This window comes from Athene cunicularia, assembly GCF_003259725.1.
Source record: "Athene cunicularia isolate RWA chromosome 12 unlocalized genomic scaffold, athCun1 chr12_part1, whole genome shotgun sequence".
Taxonomy (NCBI): domain Eukaryota; kingdom Metazoa; phylum Chordata; class Aves; order Strigiformes; family Strigidae; genus Athene; species Athene cunicularia.
The window spans coordinates 11,187,174-11,204,249 of record NW_020799116.1 but is presented as its reverse complement, the minus strand read 5'-3'; the positions used below and the strand labels follow the sequence as shown (position 1 = coordinate 11,204,249).

Below are 17,076 nucleotides of genomic sequence, written 5' to 3'. Positions count from 1 at the left end.
CTTAAACCTCCCCTGGCACAATTTGAGGCTGTTTCTTCTTGTCCTGTCGCTTGTTACTTGGGAGAAGAGACAGAGACACACCTCGCTACAACCACCTTTCAGGTAGTTGTGGAAAGTGATAAGGTCTCCCCTCAGCCTCCTTTTCTCCAGGATGAACAACCCCAGTTCCCTCAGCTGCTCCTCGTAACACTTGTGCTCTAGACCCTTCACCATTATCATACAGCCAGGACTAAAAGCAAGATAGGAAGTCAGGTTATTTAACAGCATGTGGATCTTTCTTGGTTTTCCAGCACGTGATGGAGAGCAGTCCTAACGCATGGTTTCAGCTGTGTCCTTGGCAGCCTGGTGTCAGACCCCTGGCAGGACTCAAAGGTGGGCAGTCCCTCTGTGACCAGGATGGGGGAAGCCACCCACCACGGCTGAGTGTTCCAGGAGGGTACCAGAGGACCTGGGGAGGAAAGTCTTCCAAGGACAACACTGCTGGCACACAGAAATAAGGACATGAGGCAGATGCACAGTCTGGTAGGTGAGAAACATGGAATCAGAGAAGAAACCAGGCACCAAGATCAAAATACACAGCTGGGGTGGAAAAGAGGAGCGTGAGCAGACACTGAAGCCACGGTACCAGAGGCAAAGCCACCCTACAGCCGGTAGAAGACAAAAAGCAACAGAGCCAGGCCTGAGGGGTGGTTTGAGACTCCAGCTGTGAACAAGGAGGAGAGACCCAGATTCTATTAGGGTTCTCCCTTGCCATATAATTAAAGTGATCTTTTGAATAGCCAGATAAGAATTTACTGCATGTAGTAAAACTTAAATTCTACAATTTAAGTTACAACAGTAATATATTAATTTATCTCCTGTTAAGACAGTTAAAACAATGACTAGTAGCTATAACCAGTGAGCAGAAATAGCCCATTTTACAGCCTAACTTACAGATCATTGATGCTATTAGAAGCCTATTAGCTGCAATGGGCTTTGGATAGGACCATAGTGGAAATGATAGAAACTAGAGGAAAGAAATACTGTAATGTGATAAATACCTGCATCATGGATTTTATCAGTTAAATCAGTTCTATGTTTAGGATACCCACTGAAAAAGAACCATACCCATTATAAACTTTAGCGAACATTTAATAAGGAGCCCTTAGTTCATTTTATTTTAATTAAAGCAGCAGCTAAAGGCACAACCATTACGTTCCCCAGTATTCTACGACTACCACATTGCAAGGGGAACTCCATGAAATACCCAAAGTGAGCTAGAAGTTATAGATAAAACGGGAGAAAGATAAATATTTCAATCAAAGTGATACTTGTAAAAGAACTTGTAAGAGCTCAGCAGCATTACACGAGTCAGATGCTGGGCAGCAGGAGATAAGCCGAGATGCGGCTTGGGCGCTGCTTGGAGATGCTATAAGCAATGCACATATTCCAGCCTCTGCAGTGGAAGGAGGAGCACAAGGAAGCTGTGGCTCCCCAGAAAACATGAGACAGAAGGCAAAGCAGCAAAGCTGATAGTTACAAACACAGCAGGAAAAATCCTATTTCTTCCTTTTTCTTTTTTATTTATTTATTTTTTTTTAAATCACTACGCATGAGAAAGAAAATCACAGTAAAGGCACAGCAGGCACGGCTATTGAGTGCTAATCACAAGACTGAATTGTTTTGAGTTTGGAGATATAAAAATGTTTAATTTCAATCTATAAAGTTACTAGTTTTAAATGTCCCTAAGTTTATCTGTCTGTTCCTTCTGTCTGCTCACTTCTGCAGAGGTTCTCAAGCCCAGCAGCCCTCAGACTTTTATATTATATATTCTGTAAGAATATTAAACATTAAACTCTCTACAGAGATCAGTTAATTCTACAGAGCTCTGTCTGCTTTTAAACTCAGATGTGAAATTATTGCTTTTTATAATGAAGAATACATGACTGTTGATTGTTTCCACATTTTCCTTCAGAGGAATGTTCATTCAGCCAAATAGGAAGTTCGGTGAAACTATAAAAAAACATGCAGGGGATAATTGAAGTGTACTTAAAAATTCAGGCAACTTCCATGAATCTTGACCTACATTTAAAATTTATTGCAAAAACTTCACCAGGAAAATTTTCTTTTGCCTGGAAGCAACACTGCAGATGTTTCACAGCCTGTGATAAGCAATGATTTAGCTTAGGAGTACATGGGAGTGGTGTGCTGACCTCCACATGCTGACAGTTTCAGCTCCACAAAGAGAGACGGGACTGGCCGATCTGTGATGTCTCTGACCAAGGGAAATGCATGTCTCCAACGTAATCTGCAACTTCTAATGCATGGGACTACAGTTAGTAATTCTTAATAACTTGGACAGTCCTGGAGAAACACTACAAGTGAAGTGATTTTGCAATGTGAGCCCGGGGACGTTAGACAGGAGTTCATAAACAGTGTCTCCTGATGGTGACCACAGCCTAGATCCACGGTCCCTCAGCCACCCCCCCACGCCCCCCCCGGCAGGAACATGGCACTTGTGGGACCTGAGTGCCTGCTCCTCATGTCCATAGAGCCATCGGTTCCTGCGGGGACCAAAGCATGGTGCTGCCCATGGTGCACACTCACCTCCAAACCAAGCCCCGAGAGCACATTTCAAACGGACAGGGGAACTGAATTCACAGTGATATCAAATACCCGTGTATACTTGCACAGAGGGAGAGACAGCTAGCAGTGCTGACCCTCCGATCCCTGCAGAGGTATTTGAATGTACTGGATGACAACAAAACCAGTAGCTGTGTGCTCTTATAAAACACGTAACAGAGCCAGACAACCCACCCTCTCACCTCTTTAAGCCCCACTAACATATGCTTATTAATAACCCTAGCAAGCCCGACTCCCTGACAAAGTACACTTTCCTTGCAGGGACAAAGCATGCTCTAGTGGGGACAAGCAGGCATGAACCATGCAAACTATTGCAAAGCTTCTCTCTCTGGTGTTTCTTTTAGCCTACACTTCAATGGAATGAAATTAAATATGATAAATGATAAGAATTTCACCCTTGACTTGGAACTCACATTATCAGATTGATTAGCTTTGCCACATACAAAGTAGAAAATATTCCCAACATTGACAGGCTTTAAAGAATAAAAGTTGTCAGCTTGTACATGCAGAATAGCAACACAGGGTAGAGCTAATCGACTGGCAAACAACTTTCTTCTGAACCAAAAAATACATACCCCCCCGGAAAATCATATCCTCAAATTATTTCACTGTAATATTTTGAGTATTGACCTGTTTCCTGCCTGGAACGTGCCCTCAATCCTCATAGACAGAAAGTCAATTCTGCCGATTTCATTTTCTGAAACAGAAGCACATTTGTTACTGACAATCTTGATTAGAAAGGTATCTCCTGGCAACATGGGGAGTGGGAGGTGCATGCACAGGCACAGAAAATGAGGGATTATTCGAAATGGCTAAATATTTTCTAGATATAAAAAAGGCCCATAAATTAACTTTGCACAACACAACTGAAAACTGTAGTTTAAACAGCTCAGTGAGGCTTTGTTTCTCTTTGCAGAGTTATACTCGGCACTCAACCTACGCAGTCAATCAGAACCTCCCTAAACTCTATGTGCTCCACAAGCCTTTTCACAAACCCTGTTTTATCAGCCTCTCAAGCTACTGGTAGTACTGCTTGCTCTGCAAGAGCAGAACAAGCACATCCTTGGAGCACAGGAACAGACTTTTTGTGTTGAAAGAGTGAAGCAAGGACCCAATCTAAAGGACTCTTCTCTGAGATGTCGTACTGCCAATGCTTTCACCGGAAAACCGCGAAGTGTTAGCACAATGCCTCAGCTGCCATGTGCTAAATGAAATGGAAGCAAAGAATAATTCAAACCAACCCAAACTAAGGAAACCTTCATCAGCATGAACCTGAGGCTCTCCTCCCTCCAGCTCTGCCACCATCTCATCTAGCACTCCTTCACTCAGCTCTGGGTTCTCCACACCACACCAAAGCGTTTTGGATGGTCAAGCCAAGTAGGCCACCATTCGTTTTTAAGACTCACCTTTTAAATTCTAACATGGAAAATACCTTTGTTTGAAGAACTCTGAAAAGCCACTCAATCCTTTCCCTTTCTGGTAGGTACTGTCATCATACTGTGACGGAGTGGGGGGAAAAAAAAAAAAAAAAAAAAAAAAAAAAGAGTCTCTCTCAGAGCTGCCCCTTGCAGCAATAAGATATGCAAAGCTGCAAAAGAAACCTTTTAGTGGGGGCTATCAGATGCATCCTCCTTGCAGTGCCCAGCCAGCTCACAAAAACCCACAATGCCAAAGAGAATGAAGTTTCTGCTCTAGAATAAAAGCAATGTAAACCTAAAATTTTGAATTTCCAGTATTTAAGCGGGGATGTGGCATTTCCGTTTTTAAGCTTTTTTTCCTCAGCTCTCCACTAAATCTATATGTGTACTGCAGCAAATCTGAGGACAGAATGATGATATCAAAAGACAAGATGGTTTTCAAAAATACCAGAATTAGGGATGTGAAACCCATAAAAAGTGGTTTGATGGGCTCTTCAGACACATTTCTCTCTCCTTGCACTTTTCTTGTCTACAGAAGGACATCTTTCTGTAGCATGAACTCCCGCAGACCGCCCCAGGGCGCAGTGGTTTGGCAGCCAGCCATGTGGCGGTGGCACTGCTGGCAAAGCCGCAGCCTGCGCAGAACCACGCATCCGCGGAGTGCCAGGCGGCTCCTGAACAACCACACATCGATGCCTCACAAGCAGAATTTTGAGCTGAACAGGTTAAATACAAATGGGAAATCTACTTCTGGCATCTCTCAAATTCAACCTCCAAACATTTTAGTTGCTAAACTAAATGGTACAAAACTATAGAGAAAGAAAAGAGCTAATATATAATGTTTACATGATATTGAGCTGCTGTAATACACACAGCACATTAAATTTGACGTTCTGGGAAACAGAAAACCTATACTCAGGTGTGCATAACTCAACAAACTGATGAAAAACTTAATTCATTAAATTTATATCTTTAGCCATGATGGAATATAAGAAATTATACTTCAAACTAGACAAGATTTTAAGACGAAATATGTTTTCTGTGTCTTCAACTAAGAGAGCTGGTTTATTTACTCTTCATCTTGTTGAGTCATTTTTAAGAAATATGATAGGTATGTTTGGAGGAAAAGGATTTTTTGTTTCTAGTATAATAAAGAAGATGATGTTTCCAGCTGTTCACAGGCTTGGGACATGGGAGGCGGCAGTATAAGTGATGGATTAGTGAGCGGTGTGCAGCAGAAGTGGTCAAACTTACATGTTAAAGACCATTTATCAGAGAACTTTCACAGCTCTGCAACACATCCCTCACAACTGGATTTACTTTTTCAGTATATTTCACTATAGCCTATCATTTCTTTTATGAAACAAAAAGCTCCTTAAATTACTTTTTCTTTCCTGGCTCCTCTTGGTTCTTGCTCATCCAAGCCTGTCTGTGGCAGGAGATGTTGTACTTCCAAGGCACTCGGGTTTGAAATTGAGCATAATGCTTTCACCCATCCCTAGGCAGGATGGATTTTTTCATATGTCTCCAAGATTGGTCATAGCTAATAAAAACCAAAATTTAATCCATAGCCATTTGGAGAATTTACCTTGATATACTTTCCAAGAGGTTGATTTCCAGCGGGTAGACACGTAACAGCCCACTTAAAGTCTATCACAAGGTTCATCCATAATCGCTAATCTCAACCTGGGAACAGACCGTTGTAATTTGATATGTGTGGCTAGGAAACACAGTTTTTTGGTTGCAGAGCCAGTGGAAAAGCAGAGTAAAAAGCCTTCATAGACAGAAGTTTTCTGAAGTCCTAGCTGCTGCTCAGGTAGTGATGTTACAGGTGTCATTTTGTAATTAAAAAGACCCACACAGCTTAGCAAACATAATGTCTAGACAACATGTGGGAAGAAATAGCATTGAAGGGAGCAATAGGGTGAAAGTAAACTGTACTCTAATATCAAGCACAGAGTCACTGGAGATTTCTTGTGGGAGAACTAAACTAAACCCTAAAACTGACGTAAGTTTAAAAGATACTCTAAGTCAATTGACATTTAAGGCCACATCACTGTTAGTGTGTCTGGAAAATGCAAAAACCATCTTAACCTTCATGTATGGGTCTTTAACTTTAAAATGCTACCTCTATTTGATACTAAGAAAAAAATACTTAGTATAATCAGGAGTTTTTAGGTTACTAAGAAACAACCAGATAGTGTATTTTAATTTTAATCAGTACAGGCCAGAACCCCAAGATTCATAAACCAATTGTTGATTTCTCCTCTGGTGAAGAGCAGCTGTATTTCTTGCTCATCCAGAGGAAGCTGGAAGGACTCAAAGGATAAATTGCTTTTAAAGTGTCACCCTACTTTTCCTTATTTCTGTGTGTCCCTAGCTATTTTTTCCCCAGGTTGTGTCTGAGAGCTGCAGCATACCCCTACATTATCTGCTGCTTCACATGGTGTTTACCCTTTCCAGCCTCTGAAGAGGGTTTAAATTATTTCCTGTTTCTTCAATCTGGGATGTGGTCACCCAGCTGTCTCCGATGCTTCCACTCCAGTAAATACCATTATGGTTTAATGACCCTTTATCATCCCTCTCCCGAGAGCAGATGGTGAGTACATGCACAGAGACAGCTAACGATACACAACTTCATCAAACCTCCTCAAATCCATAATTTATACGCAGGGAAGTTCACCAGCCATGTAACCTGATTAGGTTCTCATGCCCCACTTGCGAAAGTTAAAGATACTTCCAGAATTATTTATTAAAAATTGTGGGAGGTGAACCAGTTTGTAAGTTATAAAAGAAGTTGTATTTGAAACTGGTACCTATTAACTGAATCTTCAGCTGCATAAAACCTCAGAGCTGTGCCTAAATGCCTTTGCATAGGCGAGCTAACATGGTGTGGAGCCTTTTTAACACTAATTTATTAATTCTTTCTAAGTTCAGTTTTGAAAAAAATTAAAATATTTTTAGAAACCAATCCTTCATTTTGAGGAAAAGTGGACCACATGTAGAATGTCAAAGTTTAAGGACTAACAACTGAACTCAGCATCATGAAAAGTATCATGACAATTTGTTAAGCTACCTCCCCTGCCTTTTTAGCTAAGAATAGAAGCTTTGTGCATAAATCAGTGCACTTGTCAAGTTAAGAAGATAAATTAAACCTTATGTTTAAATAAACACACTACACTGACAATATGCTTTGAAACTAAAACTGCCTAAATTCCACAGTTCACAGAAATTTAAATTTTTTTGAACACATCAAAACAATTAATGCAGTCTAATATAGCATGCTTTATGGTTTGACTTATTTTGTGCCATGCTCTTCCTAAAGACAACACACCTTGCACAAAAAAGAAGGCCCTACAATATTGCCAGCATTAGTGCAGAGCAACATTGTTGATTTTGTACAACTCATCAACTATGCTGTTGTCTTCCCTCCAATACCATTTCTCTCTGCTGGTGAATGAACACTCCCAGACAATTGTGGAACAACAGATAGTTTTTTTATTAACTGCAACTGCTTGGTTTTACTTGGGCAAAGAATTCAGGAAACTGCCGATTTTATCCAGTAGGACACCAATTCTACCCTGTGCACAACTTACAAGATAGCCTCAAGTCTGTGTTCCTGATGAAAATTTAGGTTGGTACTTTAGTTTCATCACGTATTTCACACAATAATCCATAAAGATGAAAACTGCAGAAAACCGAAGTAATTTTATAACATTCATTATCACAAACGTAACATGACACATCCACTCAAATGTATTTGTTGAGTTTTGTCACTTTTAATATCAATTTGGTTTTCCCTTTGCTAGTATGATTTCCACTATAATGTAGGGTGTTTTGACATTTTTGGTACCCTATAGGCTTGGCAGTCCAGGTATTTCCTTTCAGAAAAACTTAAACCAACAACAGAGTAGATTTCCCTCCAGGGACTAAGGCAAAGAAGGTACCAGTCCAGAATCTCTCGGGCATTGCAGCTCCCTATTTCAACAAACACATCCAGAGCTAAGACAAACAACTAAACACTTCAACACATCTGAATTTCCAGAAGAGATACAAATAAATAGTTTTATCATTACTATGGCTAATTAGTAGCCTTGCTTAGCATGAATCTTGCATTCAGCAGCCAAACACATTTCACTAACTGCCTGCAACTCAGCCAGATTACATCAGGTTCTGATTCTCCAGCTAAGAGACTAAAGCACAAGGTCTCTTCACCAAACACATTTACCCGTATCTGTGTAGTCGTCACCCATGCACAAAAATGTCCTTGCCTATTAGGACTCTACACTTCCCTCACACTCATCAGGAGAAGCTGCCGTGCTTTGATTGTGAACTTCGTGTACATTATTTCTTCTCACATACTGACATCTACCAAGGAAACCCCTGCACAGAAAACAGCAAAGATCCTGCGCATCAGCAGCCAAATCCTGTAACATTCCTAGTGTTACCACTTACTACAAAAGTATGGCATCTGCTTTTTAGTCTATTTTTTAGCTTATGCAGGTTTTTTTAAACATGTTTAGGCACCAAAAAGTAGCTTAAGGCAATTACCTCTTAAACATGTCACTATAAACTATTCAAGTTTCATAATTGTTTATACAGTAACTTACCAGTGCACGTGACAGCTGTTCCCAAATTCCTCCCAGTAGTCTTATAATTGTTATTTTTCCACATACAAACACATCCTCTCTCCTCAGCATGAAGCTGTTTCTCTGCATTTCATTTGACCACAGTCCTCTTAGACGTCTATTGCCTTATTTACATTTTCTTTGCAGAGCACTTGAATTTCTATCCCCTGATATAGGGTTTCCTTCTGGCAAGTCTTAAATTTGTCTTCTTTAGTCCATTTGCCAATTGCCTGGGATAGTCAGCTTCTGTAAATTCTGCCATCTCCTTCTTTAAAATCTACACCACTGCCTTTTATATCTTGCCATAAGATATACTTTATTTCTTCGGTATCCTTCTGATGCTTTCCTCTAGCATTAAATCACTGGTTTTCCTTACTCAAAACCAGGCTGATACTGGTTCAGCCCTTTGCTTTATAAGCAAAACTATTTTATAGGTTCCTTGAGAATATGTGCCTTTTAATTGTAGTAAAACAGATCTCTAACAAAGGCTTTCTGTGCAATAAATACAGGCAGGTCTTACCTGTGATTTATAGCTTGCCTCCCACCATACAATAAAACTGTCTGGTGCACCACTGGAACTATTAACTAAGCAGTATTGAGCTGAACATTCAAAAATCTTCCGAATCACTGGCTCAGAGCCAAATGTATGATGTTGCTGAAGTCAATACATAAAATTGCAGCTAAGGAATTAACAGCTTAAAGAAATCAAAGATCCCTGTCATTGCTATACTCTGCATAACAGAGTCTGGGTAGCTGGAAGTATACTTTGCTTTAAAATGGATATACGTTTCTAAGACAGAAAGAATGCAATAAAAAAAGGGCAGCTCTTGCATCAGTGCTTTCTCTTAATTAGGTCTGACTTGTTCAGCTAGGCTGTTGATACTTTGAAACCCAAAAGCAATAGGATTTTCATTGAGCTCATAAAAAATTTAACTATTTCATGGTTCAATATAACCTACCATATAAGTTTAATCAGAAATGACATTACCAAAACTAAGCTAAAGCGGAGAAAACCTGAAATGGTATCTATCGCTCTCAGAAATAGAGGGATTCAAATTATGTGCAATAAAGCATTCAAAGCATTCTGAAAATACTGTTTTCTATTATGTTCCTCAGCAGTTTAAGAATACCAGGGATTACTTTATGCGATCTTTAAAGAAACCTTTCATTACATAATTTTTACAGCATACTTTTGAGTGTAAAGCAGATAATTTCACATTTTATTCCACCTGCTGGGTCCTCCTGTCCCAACCTCTCCCCTTTTCATTTGCTATGCCTGCAGAAGAGGAGTACAGCCCAGGGAACCACACCACAGGTACCCTGCAAGACGCCCAAGGACAATCTGAGAGCTTCACGCAAGAAATGCTGGAGCACGCACTGCATGTCAGGTGCTGTCCCCAGCTTTGGGCAGGAGCCACACGCTTACATGACACCCGCATGTTTCCACGCTTCTCCTAACTTCATGTATTGCTCTTCTTAAAACCAGTCGAGCCAGTCCTTCACTTGATTGTGCCGTGCTGATAGAAGATGTGCTGCTGTTGCTCAGCAGTAGGGCTCTCACTGATATTCTTCTCCAAGTTCCCCATTTTCCCTCTTGCACACTTCTAAGCAATCACAGATCCAACACAAACCCTCGGCTTTCAAATGCACTGGTTTGCTAGGAACCGTGTTATTAGCTACCACACGCACAGTATGGGGAACATTTTCTAATAATTCAACTTTTGCTTTCAACAAAGCTAGCCTGTGTTTTACAAGGGGACTGCAACTGCTTTATTTATCAAGGTTTTCAAACATGTTTCACATTTTTCCCCCATAAATAACAGCACAAGGCTTCTAGTACTCAGTATTTTTGTTCTTTAATGCAAACCAGAAATGGAGGAGATTACCCCATAGCTCATTCCAGCATCAAAATCAACTTGGTTCCTCTGTTTAAAGCAAAGTAAGTGAGAGGCATAAAAACATTTAGAGAATTCACATTATAGCGGTACGTGCTGCTTAATTGTGCTAGGAAAGTTTGGCAATGGGGTCAACTTTCAGCAACAAGATAAAAAAACCCTCTTAATGTAGAAGCTTTGGTCTTGTAAAAGCAAGACCTCAGTGTGGGTTTGTTTATTTATTTATGCCTTTAAAGGAAAATGTATTTATTTGCAAAAGCCTGACACATTACTAAGTACACTGTTTTTTGCTAATGTGATGCCTGCTAAAGCAGTACCCTATTCTTTCCTGCATCTGCTTATAATCATTACAGAAATGCTGAAATTACAACATTCCTCAGAAAATAAATTATCATCATAATATTCACGTCGGCCCTTTCACTGGTGCTCATTGGGGACGCCTTTTATTTTAAAATGAGGGCAAGTTCTTCATTCAATTAGGAAAAAAATGCTGAAAACAACAAACCTTAAACATACTCATTGCACACGCTTAATTCAGATTTACTGTTTTCTGTGAAAGCGGAAAGCTTCATAATAAAACCCCAGCGTACCTTTGCAGGGTATGATGCCAACTCCCTCAGGTAGATACCTAATATTATGTTGATATTTCGCCATCTCTGCTCTCTGTAGGTTACATTTTCCTTACTCGACCCCCTTGGAATCCTTGGCTCCAGGAATATCTGTAGCACATAGGTAGCCAGATACTGCTGCTCTGCTCTTCCTGTGCTGTTCTCCTCAGCCAAATCTAATGAGAATATACTCTCTTCTTACTAGCGAGACACCTCCATACTTCATAGCCTGTGGTATTCTCTGCTTTGAGACTTATTGCCTATTCAGGAGAAAAATTATCTGCTTTTTTTGTATGTATCTTCTTCACCGCCGAATTTCATGCAACTTATGCAGCTACTCTGGCCCTCAAATAAAACCAGTTCAGTGTGGCTTCACAGCACTCCAAGGCTTTGAGCTTTAGCCAGAAGAAAACAAAGTCCGCAGACAGAACATTTAAACCAGTTTGTTGAAAAGCATATGAAACTACAGAGTGACATTTACTAACACCATGCAATGCCCCCCCCAAATCTATACACCTGGATACATGCTGTTGTCAATCTTAAATGTCACTACCACCACTTAGAAATTGCACAGCCTTGCAAAAAACACAGCAGTCCCCAAATGTAAGGTCAGTATTAGAGGTATCGACTCATGCAGTTGGCCAGACAGGGTTCAGGAGGCTTAAGTAAGCATCAGTGCATGTATCAAGTACATGGAGGAGAACAGTCCAGCTCTTAGCCATCGATGGGTACTGCAAAAGTGCAATGACAACTCTTGCTGCAAACACAGCATTAGCTTAATGCATCTTTGTGAGTAATTTAAGTTGCTCAGCATATACTTACAGTTTCATGCTTCATTTTTTTTTAAGTATAATGTTATCCAGGCATCTGGAAGTATTCGTAAGAATAAAAGCAAATACCTAACGTTTCAGCCGATTATCATGCAACTCTAATTTCTGCTTTCATAATACTCCAAGAAACCACCCTGAAAAAGTCTTCCTGGGCAAAACATATGCTTCTCTTAACTCACTTCTCAGCATTTAACTGAAACAAATCAATATTGCTGACATTCTATCAACAAAGCCACAAACAACCCCAAAAGTTTTAAAGCACACTGAAAGACAGATGCTGCACTTTCCCGCCCCTCCATCCCGATGGCTCTGGTGAATAACTGCTCTGACAACAAATAACCTCTATATTCTAGTGAAGAATGCAAAACACAGGAAAATTCTACTTATGCTAAATAATTTGTCCTACTTTTTGTGCCTGATATACCTGGCTGAACTGTTCATGCTTGCTCCTGAAGAGTTTTATTGATGCTTGGCTCTGAGACGATGCAGTGCTATCCTGCGCGACAAGATCTTTTGCAGAAAGCATTTGGTCTAAAGGACGGCTAATTTGCTTAAATGAATCAATTACGTGCCTGTAAAAGAAAAGCCGAAGGAACCGTCGAGCTCTGAGCAGACGATTCCGTCTCACCAGCTTGATGCAGCGAAGAGCAGCGGCGTAGAAAGCCAAAAGCAGCTGGCGGGGCCCCGTCCACAGGCTGACGTTGAGGAAAACTGGTACAGTGCTGTTGGGGGAACTGGCCCAGTTTCGCTTTACCTGTTACAGCGAATCAGCCACAGGACCCGATCTCCGCTGCTGCATCCTCACCCGGGATGGGCAGCGGGGCTGCTTTGCTGCTCTGGCCCCCCCGGGGACCTCCACGATGATCAGCTGCATCTCGGCAGCAGCCTGGGCGGGAGCAGCGCCCAGCCCCCCCGGGCACCCTGGCACCCCTCCTGCCCAGGAGAGCCATCCTGCTCGCTCCTCACTGCTCCGAACCCATTCAAATTCAGAGAAGAACAAAAAAAAAAAAAAAAAAAAAAAAAAAAAAAAAAAAAAAAAAACAAGTTTCAGTGCGGGCTATAATCCTATCAGCACTGAAAGATGATTACAGAAATCCCTGTAATTAAAGCGGACACGGGGTGCCTGCAGCAGGCTGTGCCGCGCAGGCTGGCGAGCCCGTGCCACCGCCGCAGCCCCGTTAAACCGTGCACGGGACTGCACCCACGGAAGCATCACCTCATTTCCCTCTGTATAAACCTTTACTTTCTTTGCAGGTTTAGTCTTTGGGGACCAGACCTCTTGAAGTCTCCCCCTCAAAGGCACCGAGAGAAAATACCTTCATCCATCATTACATTTTTTCAGGATTTTTTTTTATTGCAGTGAGGGGAGCAATATAGATAAATCTTTCTCCTACATACACTGCAGGTTTATTGCTTTATGCATGTTTTATTCAAGCATCAAATCCACTAGTTCATAAGGTCAACATAACAAAAATTTAATTGCCACATTTAAGTAAACAGATTCCTTCCCCACGGTCCTTTTGAATCGGTAAAGCTTGCACTTAAACCCTCTCAACACAGCCCCAGAACAAAACGCTGTACTGCAATAGTAATAACTAAATTTACACACTTGAGGATGTACGTAAACACATATATCAAACAGACTGGGAGAAACAGTTAAGGAAAAGTCAGGGAGTAGAATCTCTAAAGGAAGTATCTGGGGGACACCTGCAGTACTCTCATCCCCAACCCAAGGGTGCCCAAGGACAGATCCCAGACTCGGCACAACCTCTCCCAGGGTGCCAGGGTAAAGAGGGACCATCACTGCTTCTAGGGCTTTAGCAAAAGCAATATTTACCTTCTGCAATACATAGTGGAGTAAATCAAAAGGCATTTACTTGAGACACAGGAAAAGATTGGCACTACTGTTAAAAGTTCTATACAAGTAGACCACTATCCAGCTTCCATGCAATCCATACAGTATTCACAGTATGTTGCCTGGGATTATTGCACACCAAGTTCTTTGTAATTGAGAGTAGCATACATGTTTCAGTTTTGTTTGTGACAATTAGATATTTCTGCATTCACTTATTATAAAATAAAAAAATATATATATTATTCCATTTTTAATATATTATTCTGAAACTGCAGCTTTTGAGAAGATAACCATGCTTTTATTATAACTTTATGTAAATTGCCATAGATCCAGTGAATTCAATTAACCGAACTGAATTCCAATTTGCAGAGAAGCCTGGTCCAATAATTCAAAAACTGCATTTCTTGAACATTTTTTAATTGACCAGTGCTTACAAATCTGTCATTTCTATTTTTACTATTGTTACATAGCTGTCAGCACACATATTTCACAGAAACTGTGAGATGCCCACAAAAACAGGTTAATTAAGGAGTTCTCATACATCCCAGTCATATTAACAAGCAGACCCCATGAGCAAACAAAAAGTGAAGTAAATGAAAATATCCTGAAGTACTTAGTAATAAAATGGAAATAAAGACTTTAATTGCCTTTAAGTTCCATTCAGTCTTCATTTCCTTAGCAATTATATAAATTCATGTTTTACTGTTCTTTGGGTTGGATTCACCGTGGTGCCCTGTGACTCATATTTGTTTCTAAATGGTGGTGGTAATTAATAAACACAATTCCTTCTAGTTCTGTTTATCCCCGTTGGGGAATATGACAGGCTATCAAAGGCAGGAAGACTTGAAACTTCAAATTCTACGATGTCTCAATGATTTCTTTAAAGTAGAATTCATTGCAATAAAGTCAACACAACATTATTGAAAATAAACTATGTAATCATTCTATACCTGTAAGAAAGACCAACATAACAGGAACTGATGGATCCTGTGTAAGAGAGTACTATCAGAGGAAAAAAAATAGAAAAAACTACGTTGTGATTCAAAGGAAAGCATTGAAGTCTGATGAACAAACCACAGCAATCTCACCTAACATGTTTTAAATCCCTTATTTTGTAAGACCGTGTAAAGCAACGGATGTTTCCGCTATCTGAGCACTGTGGCACTGCTTTGGGAGATTGCATAGAAGAAAGGAGTTATTTATTTTAACACAAGCACAACAGAAGTGTGGACAGCTCTCCCAGGTGCTGTGGAGGCTGAAAGCCCCTTGCCCAAGACCTGCTTTCTCCTTGCAGCATCATGTTGTCATCTGAACTGTGGATGTTCTCACTCCCACATTTGTTTTATAAAGGAAAGGTAATTCCTTTCCTAAAGGTGGAGCCCTGCCCTAAAATAAACTTTACACCCAATGAACTTGGGCCTATTCACTAAAACTCTCTCCTCCTGTTACTGAATTTCATTTCATGTTTTCCAGAAGTTTTGTGTCTCTGATGGACACGTTCTTCTATTGGGAGTAAATCTGCTTTGCAGTGTCATTTTTGCCTTTGTAGTTTGTGTGAAGGAGCCTGTCTATACTCTTGGATAATTATCTGGTTTTATAGTGATAAAATTAAAACAAAAATAATTGAAGAATCCAGGTGAGGAAAAAAATGACCCTGTGATTAATAAACTATACCAAGTGTCAGGATTTGTAGTCTTGCTTCTCAGTCTTTTTAAAACAACTTAACATCACACACACACACACACACACACCCCCCAATCTGGGCTCACAGAACACTGTTTTGCACAGAAGACTGTTTCGACTAAGTTTTGGGATTATTTACCCCCTGGACACAGGCTAAATACCCTCAAAGAAAGTAAGGGGAGAAGTCTGGAAGGGCTGATGCCCCATACACCCTGACCCGCCTGGGGACACCAGGAACACATTGCGCTGCCAGACAGGTCCGCCCCCATATAACCCCTAAAAAAACCACCCTGCCCATCATCCACAACATCTTACTACTTTCTAAGCAGAACAAGTGCTACAGCAGGAGGGAATACCCCTGTTCTGCTCCACAGAGATCCCTGAGATAGCTCTGACCTGCAGGTGCTGGTTAACCCAGGCAGCACAGCATGCTGCTGCAGTTCAAACCCCAGATCCCCCGGTCGGGATTCACCTCTATGTGCCTAAAGCATTTCTGTAGAACATCAAAGCATTGTGCAGAAAATCCTTAGAAAAATTTATAATAAAAATGTGGGGGGTTAATTTATTCACTGATATTTTTTTCATATGTTTTCACCTCAGGTAATTACTGTGCTCTGTTAGGGGTGATGGCTCACTGCACCCTGTTCCCTCCTGCAAAAGACGGGAAGGTGAAGTTGTAAGACCATGCAAAAAAGAGGATGAGGTGGTTACAGGAGATAGAACAACACTATCTTTTTATGGCAATATTTAAAATAAGATTTAGAAAACAAAATGAGACAAAAGGGCTTTGGACAATGCTATGATAAACAGCACTTGCTGCATTGACGGTATACATCTACCACACATCGCTTCAGCTCGGTGAAGGCAAGAATGCTGAATAAAGAGCATAATTCAAGTGCCAGATCCCTTTCCAGAATTATTTTTTTTTGTTGTATATGCCATTAAGGAATTACTTGCTAGGAGCAACACATACAGGAAACATTCAAAGTACAATTCTTATTCTTTTACGATTCAGCTAAGTTGGTTCCAGTAAATAAGAGAAGTCAAGAATAACTTTAATTACTTAGCTTCAGCAAGTTCTCCCATAAAAGATGAGAGCTATCAACTGAAAGTATATACTGTATAAGTAAAAAATTCATACTGGAAGATTCACAAAAAAGCACTTACATTTAGAAAAAGAAGGAAAATTACCCTATGTGTTATTTTAGACTATATAAAGATGATGGTCATGAAAGGGTAGATTTATTCTCTCTTACATCTTTGATGACTTACCAAATGGATCACAGTCATCAAAGACAGAATAGTGATGCTCGGTAAAGCTCACTCTTTTAGTGCTATCCATATTTTTCTTCCATTAAGACTTGAACAAATAACATTTCTAAGATTATCAGAAAATATTGAACTGTTAAGATAACTGGTTCATCATTCCACCAAAACGAAAAGTATATTTTTTTCAATCTGCAAATATTTCATAACAGGAAAATAATTTGTAAAAAGCAAAGCTGCGTGCCAAACAAAAGCTAACGCAAGTCAGCAA

At 40.4% G+C, this 17,076-nt stretch overlaps 1 protein-coding gene across 4 annotated transcripts in view; it reads right to left on the bottom strand.

The window, feature by feature from the left end:
- CNTN4 (contactin 4) overlaps positions 1 to 17,076 on the bottom strand; it is a 299,396-nt gene that overhangs the window by 179,062 nt on the left and 103,258 nt on the right. Inside the window, exon 1 of one of the 4 annotated variants that reach the window (XM_026857403.1) lies at positions 12,426 to 12,519. The exons of the other annotated variants lie outside the window; for them this stretch is intronic. The gene's annotated coding sequence lies outside the window, so the exon portion shown is untranslated. Of the gene's footprint in view, positions 1 to 12,425; positions 12,520 to 17,076 lie in introns of those variants that run through there. 4 annotated transcript variants of the gene reach the window in all.